The 15,534-nt window shown below is 46.2% G+C and overlaps 1 protein-coding gene across 3 annotated transcripts in view; it reads left to right on the top strand.

Annotated features, from left to right (window-relative positions):
- The window catches only part of cpx (synaptic transmission protein complexin), a 296,980-nt gene that overhangs the window by 104,860 nt on the left and 176,586 nt on the right, over positions 1 to 15,534 (top strand). The window contains exon 1 of one of the 3 annotated variants that reach the window (XM_075676412.1): positions 3,825 to 4,144. The exons of 1 other annotated variant lie outside the window; for it this stretch is intronic. The gene's annotated coding sequence lies outside the window, so the exon portion shown is untranslated. Of the gene's footprint in view, positions 1 to 3,824; positions 4,145 to 6,056; positions 6,198 to 15,534 lie in introns of those variants that run through there. One more of the 3 variants, XM_075676413.1, reaches the window with a different exon arrangement.

The following is a 15,534-nucleotide window of genomic DNA, read 5'->3' as shown; positions in this document are numbered from 1 at the left end:
AAAAATAGCATCACGCAGCATTGCGACACGGCGAGGGTGGGTGGAGCCTAGCGAGGGAGAAGTGACCGGCGCGGCGAGGACACAGGTGGTGGGATGTCATTGCTCTCCGATAAAACCCCGCGCGCTCGCTTCGGCAGATTTCAAGAAGCTACCAGGTACACGGCGTCGGAGCTAGCATGCATCAAAGCTAAGGCGCGGCGGTTGCCGCCGCGTAGCGTCGATACTGCGTCTGGCACACGACACCGACGCATATGGCGTCCCAACAAATGGCTTCTGTTCCGGCGGGCAGCCTCGAACGGCGCGCCGTCCCAACCGAAACCTCACACAGAGGAATACGGCATGGATATTTCTGAAGCCCTAACTTCCCCAAGCTCCGCTTGCCTCCGGTGTTTGCGATAGCGATAATTTTCTTATTAGTCATCATAAAAGCCAACAAACAAAGACACCAGGGACAACATAGGAGAAATTACTTGAGCTTATTAATTGAATCCTACGTATATACTTATATATACGCAGAAACAAACGAAAATTCAAGGAGGTGAACCATAAAGACAGACCGGTTTGTTACCTTGCTCCAGGAAGAAAAAGTGTTCAGCGAGATACGAAGAGGATAAAGTGAACAGCGAAAAGAAAATCGGCGCTCAACATTCTGAGGTGGTGCACGTCACTATCGTGGTCTATCGCGCGTGCCCGTACACCGCAGGAAGCAAGCTTGCCCGCTAACTGGCTTTAGGGCATACGTCCGTTGTGACCACCGTCCTAATATATTTTGTTCCGACAGCGACTGTCTGTGCGCGGTATACAGCACCCGGCTCTCCTTACATTGTAACGTGGTATAGTGGGATACTATGACGGGGATGGGGCTGTCGGCTCATGCAATAAGAAATGAAGATGACTTAGCCTACAAGACACGAATCCACAGCCAGCACAACGGAGTTTTTTTCACACCTTGGCTGTACATGCGGTGCAGAGATCTTCAAGTGAGGAGCCAACAAATGTAGAGGCGACTGTTTGCGAAACTCGTTTTGTTCTTCAAGGCCAGTGCACAATCAAGAATAATGTTATCAGTGTATAGTTGGCAGTGCTAATTGTGGACATTTGCGCTCATCCAGGTTTATGGCGCAATCCATGCAATATTAAGAAATGCGAAATGAAGCAGAAGTACGGGACATGTGAACAAACGTAAAACGAACGCGCGTCGAAGAAATGCCAGTCTCGGCTAAGCTGCGTATGCGTCTTTGCGTTTGCCAGTCCGTATTCGTGCTTGCACCAGGAATCAACAAACCTAAAAAGATGCCCAGCACGTGATCCCGAGCACATACCCAAGGAAGCTTTATTCCACTTGGGGCTTATAAACTTGAGCGTCAGTCTCCCACTCCTTTGACTGCTTTAAACATAGCTTCAGTATGACCGATACTTGGCCCAGTTAGCTGAAATGCATTTTAGAACTGGAGCGCAGAAGCATGGATGCGACAGAGAGAAGAATACCACACCACCACAGCACTGGACTGACAAATCTTTATTGGGAGCACGTGAAAGGCTATGGTATGCACAACAGACAAACAATCATGCATGAGTATGTGATACGATATAGAAACAAACAAGGAAACAAACTAACTAACTAACGCTACGACAAAATCTTACACTCTTTGGAAAAAAAGTCGCGTCAGTTACTAACCGAACGCAAGTAACTGCTCGTCACAAAGTTAACTTACGTTCTAGTAATGGTGGGTAGTAACGTCGCTGGTAGTTGAATTTATTACTCAAAGGAGGTGGTGCATATGACTATCACCGAGAGCCAGTTTACAAACCCTAGATAGCAATGGCACCAATATATATATATATAGTGAAATTTGCTTCCCATTTAAGTTAGTCGGTCCTTTATATAGTTTACAGGCGGTGCCTCCATTGCCAAGAAACAACTAGGTTGCTTATATTCTAGAAGTGTAATATAAATATGTATGCGAAAAAAGAAGCAAGGACAGAATTGCTAGTCAGTTTAATGACAGTCATAACAGCACGAAATAACGGCACGTAATTAAGGGTCATGACAGGAAACTTAGACTGCGTGTAATAAACTTCATGGTGGAGAAAGGAACAAAGGAAAAAGGGGAACAACGTAGCGAACAATACAGTTATCGCGATACTATACGCGGCACGTTTCTAAGAGCAACCTTATGAGCATGTATAGCCGTAACCTTTAGAAGCACAGGTTGCGTGTAGTGGTGCGCCACTCACGTATTCGGATAAATAAAGTTGTGAACCTATATTTGTATAACCTCACACACACATATGTGCGACGCAACGTAGAACATAACTTTTAACGAAAATAATTACATAATCTTTAGCTTATCTAAACATCACATTAAGACCGCCACTATACAGCCTAATAGACCACAGGTGACGGTGGTATATTGCTTCTTATACTAACTTCTATGTGAAACTTAGTCATTGCTTAATAAGGCCGCACTTACTGTAAGTCTGAATTGTCGGTAGTAGCAAAGAGCTACTAAAGTTGTAGTAATGGGTGGTAATTTTAGCGACTATACACTCGTTGCCATCCTTTGACTACTTTTTTTTTTTCGTAAGTGTGTAATATCATGGTCCTCGATGTTCAAGAAACTGGATTCACGATCAAGCATCGTACGTGAATGCTTGCCTACTGGCACACATTTCTTTATTTCCTTTATATAAGCAGCACCTATCAATGATATTGTGAATTGTGAACTGCTATCCTTGCTGCTTTAGGATTGATGTCTGGCTAAATATAGGGGCATAATTATAATTGTCAACGTGTTGAGCTAAATGTTAGCGTACTGCGGTGCGCAGGGATTGTCGAGGTTCTGTTTTGTGTCGTCTCCGTGTTTTTACGCTGCAATTCTAAAACGGCGCATATTTTTTTTTCTTGGCCAAAGCCGGAGGGTCGGCGTGCGATGCTGCCTTTTTCATGCGAGCCCTTCTTTGTATTCAAATTTAGAACAAGGCAAAGATAGATGAAACCATGGATTTGTGCTCGTGCGCAATCGCTAACTTCTCATGGAAGAGCAAATGACTGCCGTAGGGTATGGCCATATTTGTGCCCACTGGGATTCACGGGCTTCCCACGGATATGAACATTAAAGCTTTCAAAATAAGACGCCGGAATTTTGCTCTAGTAAGCTCTTAGATATCTAGATATACTTGAGTGTGAATGTTTTTGGAGCACGGGATGCATCACGAAACGAATTACTCTCGTTGTCTGCGCAGCTTTTTAAAAAATGAAGAGGGCATGCATGCACAGCCGAGTGCTGCTCGTCCCACGCGTCGCGGGTCTCAGAGGACGCATAACTGAACTCTTTTTTTTTTTTTTTTTTTTTCCGGCTCCCATTTTGCGATAACGTTTGCAGTCGAGTGCAGCGCGTACTCTCGCTACGCTACAACAGACACCCGCAGCACTAATTCTTCGCTTTGCAAATAGGAGGCCCAATTCCCTGGTTTCCACAACACAACCCACTTAATTGATCGATCAATCAAGCAGTCATTCCTAAGGCAGAACGAACGGCATACAGTTGACAAGACAAATGAATGGGCTATAGGACACGGCGGTATTTCCGAGACAAAAAGAAAGAGAGAGAGAGAGAGAGAGCCCCTTCCCGTTGAAGGGACACCGCCAAGTAGCGCAAGCTCGGAACGTTGCGTTCGGCCGCGCGCGACTTTCGTAGCGTCCCTGGGGAAAGCGCGCGCGCGCGCCGGTGCGTTGCACACAGGCGTTGGCTCCTGCGGATGACGTCGCGGCTGCGAGCTGTTCGGGGCGCGTGATTGACGTCGGCGGCGACGCGCTCGCGGCGCGCGACCGCAGCTGTCGGCGGCCGCTGTGCTACAACTGCTCGGACCGCCCCCACGCCGAGCCACGTGCGCGCGCGCCCCCTTCGCTCGGAAGGCGGACAAGCGCGCGCGCAGTTCTGGGTCGGCGCCGCAATTTCTCGGGCCTTGCGTGCAGCATCTTCGTATGGTTTGCTCCACGACCTTCGCTCGCCTCCTTTCCCGACGGACTCGGTGGCTATCGTCGCCAGTGCCGCGAGCCGTGTTGCCGGAAAGTGTATCCGTCGCGGACGCGTTTCACTGGCCGCAAGGACCAGACTTGTTTCGCTGTGCGGCGATCACGGTGAGTCAAGCGTCGTGGCGTGCGCAGAAACTGTCGCGAGCGCGAGATGTCGCTTTGCGTTCGGTGGGGAGCACAACACCGCTTATACACTGCGAGTGCGCCTTCGTCGATAGGGGCAGCGTTAGGGCGCGCATGACCGCCACTTTTGAGAGTGATTATGTGTAAAAGGCACTGTGAGAGAACTGCTCAACATTATAGTTTCTGTATGCGCGTTCACAGTTCAGCGCCAAATGAATGACTTCGCATGTATACTTGAGTTCCTAGGCCCGTATTCACAAAAGTGTTCGCGCGGTAAAACTGTTCGTAAGAGCTAATTGTAATGTTGGATATATTATTAGCGAAGACGGCTGGCCAATCACTGAGAACAAAAATCTTTGTGATTTCCGCCCCTGGTGCTTTTCTATCTGAATTGCGCATTGAAAGCCTGCGGGGAATTGTTTGTCTCTGCCATCGGCAGTCTGTTGATAGAAGGGATGTCACGGCACAAGCTGGAGCTCAGTGAACAACTCGTTCTAGTTTTTTTTTTTCATTTATAGCCAGCTTTCGCTTTATACGCAAAACTGGCACTGTGTTACACGTTTCTGCTAAGGCATACACAAACGGTCAAATAGGGCAAAGTGCCTAGAAAAACGTCTTTGTCGTTTGGGAACGTACGTGCTTGTGTTCTGAGCGTTTTCCTTCTTTCACGTGTTCCTTCCGTCGTCTTCACGATTTCATTACAGAAAGTGCATTCCAGGTTACTACTAAAGTACTAAGCGGAGCGCGTAGACCGACATGGAAATATAAACGAAACAGTGTTTGTTTCGCTTTACTTTGTTGGACTGCGTGTCTATTTACTATTATGCAGCAGCAGCTAAACAGCCCGACGATGTCTGAAAATCGCTTTATGAAAGTGCATCCATTAAGTGAAAAGCCGAACGAAATGGAAAAATAAAAACGCTTGACATTTTGTTGCCCTCTTTGACAATAGAACATGATTATTCGAAGAACTTCGTTAAGGTCAGGCGATGTTGCCAGCTAGTCCGCTTCAGAAATAACGTCAAAACACATGTTATATATATATATATATATATATATATATAGTTGAAGAAACGAAGCAGCCCACTCATGAAAATTGCATTTGTCATGTTTTAATGTTTAGGCCGTGGCACGGCCTTCGTCGTTTATTCTGACGAAGGCCGTGCCACGGCCAAAACGTTAAAACATTAATTTTCGTACGTGTGCTCCTTCGTTTCTGCAACTACCTATGCACCGGACCTACATAACTTTTCTTTGAATTATACATTATATATATATATATATATATATATATATATATATATATATATATATATATATATATATATATATATATATATATATATATATATATATATATATATATATATATATGTGTGTGTGTGTGTGTGTGTGTGTGTGTGTGTGTGTGTGTGTTATTTCGTTCTTTCTTTCTTTATTGCTTCGACGCTTCTGTAGTGTTGACAGGCGCGGTCGTCCAGGTGCTGCGAGAAATGAAGCGCAAGCAGCATTGTTCAGCTGCCGCCCAGGCACAGCCATTGTTTCATCACGACAGGCGCCAGCGCGCAGCCAGCCGCCGATGGCTAAGCTGAGGCGCACAGAAATATATAGTGCTACAATACATACATACTACGCAGCGTTATTTTCATGTCAAATGTCCCACCTCTGGCGGCATAAAATGAGCCTCGACTGTCGGCGACCACCGGATGCCATTCTTCGCAGACGCGCAGCGCCTCCGTCACACGGTCCGTTGTTCCACACACATCATCACGTGGTTTGCTGCATTTGGACACACATCACACGGTCCGCAGCATTTTGTCATCCGCAACAGCGCGCATTTTGCGTAGAAGGCCCGGGAAACGGCAAGGAGCGCGTAACGTTGGCGCGACCCCATCGACGTCGAGAGAGCGCCCCTCACGTTCTCGCAAAAAGCCGTTGTGGGAGAGCGTGGACCCGAGCTTAAAGCTATAGGAACGGGCATGCCTTGAGACGGAGCCAACTTTTCTGAGGGGACCGATAGGAAATCGGCGAAGCGGTGAGACTCTTCTGCGGTGTCAAAAAGCAATGACAAATTCACTGCGCATGATTTTGTTAGGTGTGTGACAGCGTCTGAGAGCCCTCCCCCCCCCCCTCCCCCGAAAAAAAAAAGTTGTTCGTGTGAAGACGCTCCTTTGGCAGTATACCTGCGGGCAAGTTGAGTTCAAACATGCCGATGAGATTAAATACGCCGACAAACCAGCTACATTTTTTTTTATACGACGAAGAGTTAGAAAAATCTACTTCCTTCTTAGATTCCGCTAGAAGGTAGAAAACACCATTCCTGGGTGTTTGTGCAACGGCCTGGAATCTTGCGCACAGAGTCGTTCTGAACTATTTAAACGCATCGAGGATGCGTAGTTGACTGGCAGTACCTAAAGTCCCTAGATTGTATGCTTTATTTCTTAAGCAGCGACATCTACCTCCTCTCCGGACGCCCTCTCGCACGTAGCCGGCCGCCATGTTCTTCCTAACCTCATGAAGCTCCTACCGACGCGTTGCCACCGCAGCCCGACTCGAGCCCGCGCGTTACAGGAACTTAGAAAGCTATGTAGTGAAGGTGGAAACCACGCTTCGCGTCAATACAACGTGCTTAAAGGCGGCCGCGCTACAGATATACACAATTAAAGATCTTAAATGTGCCAAAATTGAGGCGCCTTCTAGGAAGTGCGAACGGCCGAAAGCGTAAAACGCTGTGATGCGTCTCACAAGGTTCCAGGCGCTGCAACAGGGCGTTTTCGAGAATGGTCGCGCCGACCACAGGAAATACTTCGTACAAGGACTACCAGTACGGACCCCTATACAAGATAGATCCGTCGTGTGACTTTTCCATGCCGCGAGGTTTCACTAGACAATACCAAGCATGCCTTCACCACATAAGACTCAACGCAGCCTGCACAAACAACTTCAGGTGTAAGATTCAACTCACGGACTCGCCAATGTGCTATGAATGTAACGTCCCTGAAGACCTGCAACATGTTCTGTGTGACTGTCCATCTATTATTATTATTTTCCATCCAGCATCACGTTGAGGAAATTTCAACAAAACATGGTCAATGTCACCAAGAGCTTGAGCATGCGCACATGACGATGACGCGTTAAGTCCAATTTTGCACCGCCACGCTGGAGTTTGCGCTGACCATGTGCGGATATGGTTGAGGAGGGTGGCTTCAGTTCTGGGAAGTCCTTTAGTTGACCAAGGTTCGTAGAGTAGGAGACCCCAACGAACGGAAGTGGCTTAAGATAGCCTGGTTCATCACTATTTTTGCGTCCTGAGGATCCTTCTGCGTTGGTCTGAACTGCAACGCTTTGCGAGCAAGACTTTCGGCAGCCTACTTGCCTGCTACGCCGCTGTATGAGGCAAGCCACAATAGTTGTAGTAATTGCAGCGCAGCCGTGCTGTCTGAAAAGAGAACAGGTTGCGGCTGCTATGAGTTCTGTTTCCGCTAAGCTGCTTCCATCGCTACAATGTCACACGCTGAAGATGACACGAGGTGGTCAAGTATGGCAGAGACCTAGAGAGCTCGAAACACATAAGCAGCTGCACTAGTTCCGCTTTGTCCACAGAAGGAAGTTAAGTTACGCTTTGTCCACACTTCCGAAGGAAGTTACAGTCTGTCTTCGAATGATTCTATTTGCCAATAATAATAATAATTTTCAATCAATCATCTATATATTTATTAACCATGCCATGAGCAACACTAAGGTGTATGTGCTGGCGCACGCATACATTAAAAACAAAACAAAAAAGGAGCTGCAAGGAAATATAAGTAACCAAAAACACACACAATGAATGAAAAGAACAACTCTGAAAAGAAAAGTGCACCTACAACAAAGCGCAAGGTAAATACAAAAGAAAAAAGGAGGAGAAAGGCAGCCGAACAATACGCGAAAATATGCGACAACAACGCAAAGTTCGTCAAAAAACAACAGCGAGTTGCGAAAAATATCGAGACCATGAAAATAAGCTGTATAAAGACTCAGCATACTGTGGACGGGTGAGTGTTGGTAATGACAGGCAGGAACATGGAAATGTCTACGTTCTCCGTTAACCTTGCGTCGAGTATGAAACCTGACACAAATGAGGAGCTCTGGCAGGTAAGGTTACCGTGAATATGAGTTTGAAGAGAAACAGAAGGTCAGCACGATTACGTCGGCAGCAAAGTAAGAACAATGACAATAATCCAATAGTGCTAGAACGAGGTCCAGTGTCCGTACTAGCAGAGTGGTGATGATATATGTTTAGAAACTTTTTCTGGACCCAATCTATAATGTCACTGTTGGATCTGAAAAAGCTATTCCAGACGACCGATGCATATTCAACTTGAGTAAGACAGGGAAGGAAGGAAACAAGAGGCGAAAGGCAGAAAGGTTAACCAGATTAAGTGTCCGGAAGGCAGAGTGTTGTGTACAGCTTGCGGAAAGGTTTGCAACTTGCTGTTTTGCTATTGAAAGTCATGATCCTTGTATTAGCTGGATTCAGAGTGAGGTGATTATATTTGCACCATTTAGAAGAAGAAAACTGGCCAGACTGCAGAATACGACAGTCACCAACAGTATGAATTTCCTTAAAGATATTGATGTCATTGGCATATAAAAGGAAAGGAGAATTCTGAATAACGGAATGAACGCCACTAATAAAATGTAAAAAAAAAGGAGTGTTCCTAATACTGGGCCGTGAGGGACGCCGCTAGTGCGTGTGTACAAAGAAGATGTTTGGCCATTGACATCAATATAACATTATCTATCAAGAAGATAAGTGCGCAAGAGATTCACAACTGACGAGTCAACACCAGAGTGATTAAGCTTCACCAGAAGCAGCGCATGGTTGACTACGTCAAAACCTTTGCTGAGGTCACAGTTAATGGTGTCGACTTGCCCCCTCTTATGTACCGGTGCGGAGATCTGCGTCGAAAATCTTAAACGTGGCACAGAGGCGAGAAATCGGGTGATAAGTCGAGACATCGGTTTTACAGCCAGAATTGAACACAGGAGAGACACGAGCAGTTTTCCACATGTGAGGCAAGGTGAAAGTATTCAAAGAGTTATTAAATATATAAATATATCAATACCGGTGCAATTATTATTATTATTATTATTATTATTATTATTATTATTATTATTATTATTATTATTATTATTATTATTATTATTATTATTATAGGAGCACCTTTATGGCGATGTTAGGCACGACGCATAATGAGGTAATTACGAAACATTGAAAACTTCTTCTTTAGGCGGCAGCGGACATGCATGGCCGTGAATGTGTGCTTATGTGGTGAAGCTTTGTGGACATCGTTTATTCAAAAAAAGGTCCAGAATAAATATAATAGATTTTGAGAGTGTCGACATAAAGTTCGCGAGAACCGCAGAGAATTATACACTGGATTCTACTGAAGTAACAGGATGTGCATGTTAGGTGTGTACCTTCGTATGGAAGAGAAAGATGACGACGAAGATGTCTTAGAGAATTGGTTGTCTGAGAAGGGGGCAGCCACAGGGACGTTTTTGATGCCGTTTGCAGTTACATCCAGTCAACAAAACGAATAACTTTTTAACTTTCTCTTGCATTTTGTTTGTTTTTGTATGTTTTCTTATCTCTCTTTCGTTAAATTTTTTTTTCTCATCGAATAAGTGGCACTTCAAAAGAATAGGTGAACGTTTCAGCACCCAATTCTTGGCCAATCCCCCAGTGTGGGTATGAGCCATAACATGAGGCCATCATCATCATCATCATCATCCAGTCCCTAATTGTTCAGTTTTTCTCTCCGTCTGATAGCCTTTAAAACTTTCTTTGTGCTCTGTGCACGCCGTGGGACTACCTGGAAGCCCTGCCGACCCGGAGAAGCACATCAAGTGACCTTCTAGGCGCTCTGCGCCGAACCCACCACGACACGGAACATCACCGCCAGATGCACTCCACGCTGCATCCATGGCGGCGGTGGCAACTACTGGTCCTGCAGCCCCTGGAATAGCAGCTACAGACCAGAGTCCTGCGAACAAGCGGCTACGCGAAGAAGAGCCTTCGGGGCGAAAATGCAGAGGAAATGGATCAGGCATCCTTCACGGTCGTATCCTACAAGAAAAAGAGAGGTGGTCGTGTCCCTGTTATCTTCAGGCCTACACTAGAAGGAGGAAGCCTATGGAATGTTAACCCTAACATCGTGGCATCGGCGGCTGTAACGTCGGCTCAAGAGAAAGTTCTCAGCCATTGCCTTAACAAGAACGGCAGCCTGGTGGTTACAGTGGCAGCACTGCCCGCCGCCAACCGTTTGCTCACGGCAACTGAGTTATCTGGCGTGGCTGTAGAAGCCCGTGTTCCATATTCATACACGGTCAGCTACGGCAAAATACACGATGTACCTCTCAGCTACTCAAACGAAGACCTAGTAGAGTATCTACGCGACCAAGACGTCGTTATAGCAAGGAGGCTCACCACTTACACGCCTGAAGATGGCGGCAAGGTCAGAGAGACACGTTGTCGATCTGTTACATTGGAATTCGTCAAGGATTCACCTTTACCTCAACAAGTTACGCTTGAATTGTGCAGCTACCATGTCACCGAATACGTCGGGGAATACGACGAATACAAGTGGATAGAAAACTATTTAATAGAGCGTAAAATATTTATGAGTACTCCGAACGGACCTACACAGTCTCACGCAATGGAGAAGGGCGTACCCCAGGGTGCTGTGCCCAGCCCACTCCTATTCAATCTCACCCTGATACGCATAACACAAAACCTGCCGCGAGCAGTACACATCACAATCTATGCCGATGATATCTGCATCAAGCTGGCATTATCACCCAACGACTTCAAAAAGTATTACTGAAGCTATCCATGTATTTGGCTCCCCGAGGTCTTCACCTCTCGTCAGAAAAAAGCACAGCCATGGCTTTCGCAAGAAACAAAATGACCAAATATCCGCTGTTACTCGGTAGACGACCGCTGCCGTACGTACGGTCTCAGCGATTCCTTGGGATTGTGACAGACTGAAATCTCTATTGGTCACCTCAGGTAAAAAAAAAAGCTGCGTGCGAGGATTGCTGCAGCATCGCAAGTTTTCAAATTCATGGCAGTAACACTATGGGGCTGCATCTGCCGCTCAATGGCTTCTACTTGAAGAAGCCTATATTGAAGCCACATTGTGCTGTTGCCTACCGCGGTGCTTCAGATATTATCACCAGCAAATAAGCAGACTCTGGAAGCCGCGCGGAACAACTGCCTGCAGATATGCCTGGGCCTCCCGAAGGGCTCTTCAGCCTCAGGAACAGTAGCGGAAGCAGGATGTCTACCGCTAGTTGTCATCGTTTCCCAAGAAACAATGAGCACCCATTTCGACATGTGTTCCAAGGGAAGAAGCACTTCATGTACCGCGCCCACGTAACCCACAGTAAGTCTGGCTTTGGCCAAGCTGTGCGAATCTTGCACCTTCCTCCGATTATTCAAGCACAGAAATTACTGCCTCCCACATTTCCTCCCTGGACACCTTCGCCTGTAGATATAAACCAGTTTGTACCTGGTGTAAATGGGACAAAGTCGCATGCCACAGGCCGTGCTGCTGCAGACCTATCTCCTCTACTTAGCCGAGAAATATACTCGGCACACCCACATATACGCTGATGCCTCAACCACTCGGGCGACTTCCTCCTGTGCTCTTTATGTGCCCTCATCATGACAAATGCTTGCTTATCGGCTGCAGCGGAGGACATCCTCAATGACAACAGAGCTTCACGGCATCAGAGAAGCTGTCCTCTATATAATGCGCCGAGCGCCCGACCAATGGGCGATTTTCACTGACTCTAAAGGAGCACTACAAACATTGTGCAGTGTGTTGAAGAAAACTAATCATCAGCCTGTTTCTTTCGACATTGCGTACCTATATTACTTGGCCATTGAATCAAGCCACTGTATCAAATTTCAGTGGATACTGGCTCATTGTGGTATACTGGCCAACGAAAAAGCAAATGAAGCGGCACGCAAAGGTCTTCAACACCAAAACTATAAGCGGATTTATTTCACTAGATCTGATGCTTCCCAACTAGCTAAAAGATTTGCTTCTGAAGAAAAGGATTGGCTGTGGAACTTGCTCACCCAACATTACCCTTTCCTTTACTCAGTCGACCCAAATCTCAGATCCAGACTCCCATCCAACATTCCCCGTCATTTGGAAGCTCTATATCATCGTCTTCGCCTGAACACCGCCTATGGAAACGGCTTACGGTACCGCTTCGGGCAAGTGACAACTCCACACTGCAACAACTGTGGGTCAATTGAAACCGTAGAGCATATCCTGTTTGAGTGTCGAGCGTATGCCGACGAGCGTGCGTTCTATAAACATTGCATGCATTCGCTTACAGAGACATCTTTGTCATTTGACTGTGTCTTAGGCCCTTTAGCTTGCCTCACACAACAGAGGCGCGCGATGAACTTTTTATTCACATACTCAGAAAATTTTCGTCAACTTGACAAACTTTAGTTCTACTCTGTCACCCTCCATGCACCTTTCACGAAGCGAATTCTGTCACCTCACTGTAGGATGGTGCATACACCGAAGGACTTTACCATAGCACGCCGCTGCCCATGAGTAAGAAAACTCAGTGCCCATTTTTTTTACTTATTCCTTTTTTGCGTCTCTCTCCTTCTCTCTTTCTCTTCCCAATTCCCTTCCCCATGCAGAGTAGCATGCCAGCGATGTCTATACGCCGTCTAAAATCTCTGCCTCTCTCTCTCTCTCTCTGTCTTTCGTATGGAAAACACAGTAACAGCACCCCTTAAGATAATCCGATAGTAAGTATAGTCCACAAAAGCGGTGTTGCAGTAGGGGTGGTGGCTGTGCTGTTGCTGTATGCAGTGTTAGCCTGAGCGCCACTGTCCTTGGCGCAGTGTTCGGAAGCGTGAGAAAACGCGAGAAGACGCGACACCCCCTTTCGTGTTATGCGCGATCATTCTGAGGATACGAAATATTGCGCACACACGTGAAAATATTTTCTTTCTCTACATTTCGCAGCAATAAAGCACCGGCAGTGCCAGATGTGCTGGGCGTCGCCCACTTCATTGCAGTCTGTGCAAATAGGAGCGCTGGCGCGCCCAATCTCAAAATCCATGGAGGGGTGAAAGTGGATCCGGTCGGGATTCTTTACAAAGCGCGGCTTAATTGTAGTTTGTAGTTGAGTTACTGAATAAAACGTGGTTAAGCGCCGGAATTCAGAAGGAGTGGAAACGGCGATCTTCCTTAGAGAGCTATTCATGCTGCGGTACTCTAATATTAGGGTGGTGGTGGTGGTGGGTTGCATCAACAGATGTTTCATGAATTTCATGAATACGTGGTGTTAATTTTTTTTAAGAACAATGAAGGAACAGTGCTAGAATGCCCCAGAAGAAACTTCTGCATTGTAGCAAATGTTTTAGTTTAGCCTGGCGACGATGTGATTGTGACGATGCCACTATATGACGTCCACAGCTCGACGTCACAGAGTGTTGCCGTCCTTCATGATGCCAAACGTAACGCTGCTGGTACATCCAATCATTTGGCTTCCAAGGTATCATCATAATCATCATCATCATCATCATCATCATCAGCCTGGTTACGCCCACTGCAGGGCAAAGGCCTCTCCCATACTTCTTCAACTACCCCGGTCATGTACTAATTGTGGCCATGTTGTCCCTCCAAACTTCTTAATCTCATCCGCCCACCTAACTTTCTGCCGCCCTCTGCTACGCTTCCCTTCCCTTGGAATCCATTCTGTAACTCTTAATGACCATCGGTTATCTTTCCTCCTCATTACGTGTCTTGCCCATGCCCATTTCTTTTTGTTGATTTCAACTAAGATATCATTACCTCGCTTTTGTTCCCTCACCCTATCTGCTCTTTTCTTATCCCTTAACGTTACACCTATCATTCTTCTTTCCATAACTCGTTGCGTCGTCCTCAATTTAAGTAGAACCCTTTTCGTAAGCCTCCAAGTTTCTACCCCGTACGTGAATACTGGTAAGACACAGCTGTTATAAACTTTTCTCTTGAGGGATAATGGTAATCTGCTGTTCGTGATCTGAGAATGCCTGCCAAACGCACCCCAGCCCATTCTTATTCTTCTGATTATTTCATTCTCATGATCCGGATCCGCAGTCACTACCTGTCCTAAGTAGATGTATTCCCTTACCACTGCCAGTGCCTCACTACCTATCGTAAACTGCTGTTCTCTTCCGAGACTGTTAAACATTACTTTAGTTTTCTGCAGATTAATTTTTAGACCCACACTCCGGCTTTGTCTCTCCAGGTCAGTGAGCAGGCATTGCAGTTGGTCCCCTGAGTTACTAAGCAAGGCAATATCATCAGCGAATCGCAAGTTGCTAAGGTATTCTCCATTAACTCTTATCCCCAATTCTTACCAATCCAGGTCTCGGAGTACCTCCTGTAAACACGCTGTGAATATCATTGGTGAGATCGTATCTCCCTGTCTGACGCTCTTCTTTATTGGGATTCTGTTGCTTTCTTTATGGAGGACTACGGTGGCTGTGGAGCCGCTATAGATATCTTTCAGTATTTTATATACGGCTCGTCTACACCCTGATTCCGCAATGCCGCCATGACTGCTGAGGTTTCGACTGAATCAAACGCTTTCTCGTAATCAATGAAAGCTATATATAAAGGCTGGTTATATTCCGCAGATTTTTCTATCACCAGATTGATAGTGTGAATGTGGTCTATTGTTGAGTAGCCTTTACGGAATCCTGCCTGGTCCTTTGGTTCACGGAAGTCTAAGGTGTTCCTGATTCGATTTGATCGGTCTATAATTTTTCAAGTCTTTGGCGTCCCCTTTCTTATGGATCAGGATTATGTTAGCGTTTTTCCAAGATTCCAGTGCGCTCGAAGTCATGAGGCATTGCGTATACAGGGTGGCCAGTTTCTCTAGAACAATCTGCCCACCATGCTCCAACAAATCTGCTGTTACCTGATCCTCCCCAGCTGCCTTCCCCCTTTGCATAGCTCCCAAGGGTTTCTTTACTTCTTCGGGCGTTACCTGTGGGATTTCGAATTCCTCTAGACTATTATCTCTTCCATTATCGTCGTGGGTGCCACTGGTACTGTATAAATTGTGTGTGTGTAAATATAATATCAATATAAATATATAACTAAATATGAAGTGTGTGTGTGTGTGTCTTTCTTTTTTAGTTTCGGTTCTTTCTAGCAGGATGACAGAGATAAAGACATCGCTGCCGCTCGCGCTCACCGCATCGGAAGTGTTGCCTAGAGAATTAACTGAGCGAGGGAGCGCGATGCACCCGTTTTCTGTCGATGTTAGTTCCCTAGTAATTGCAAAAGGATCAGCCA

This window comes from Dermacentor variabilis, unplaced genomic scaffold, assembly GCF_050947875.1.
Source record: "Dermacentor variabilis isolate Ectoservices unplaced genomic scaffold, ASM5094787v1 scaffold_12, whole genome shotgun sequence".
NCBI classification, from domain to species: Eukaryota; Metazoa; Arthropoda; class Arachnida; order Ixodida; family Ixodidae; genus Dermacentor; species Dermacentor variabilis.
The sequence above is the reverse complement of the archived record's forward strand: the minus strand, read 5'-3'. Positions and strand labels throughout refer to the sequence as shown.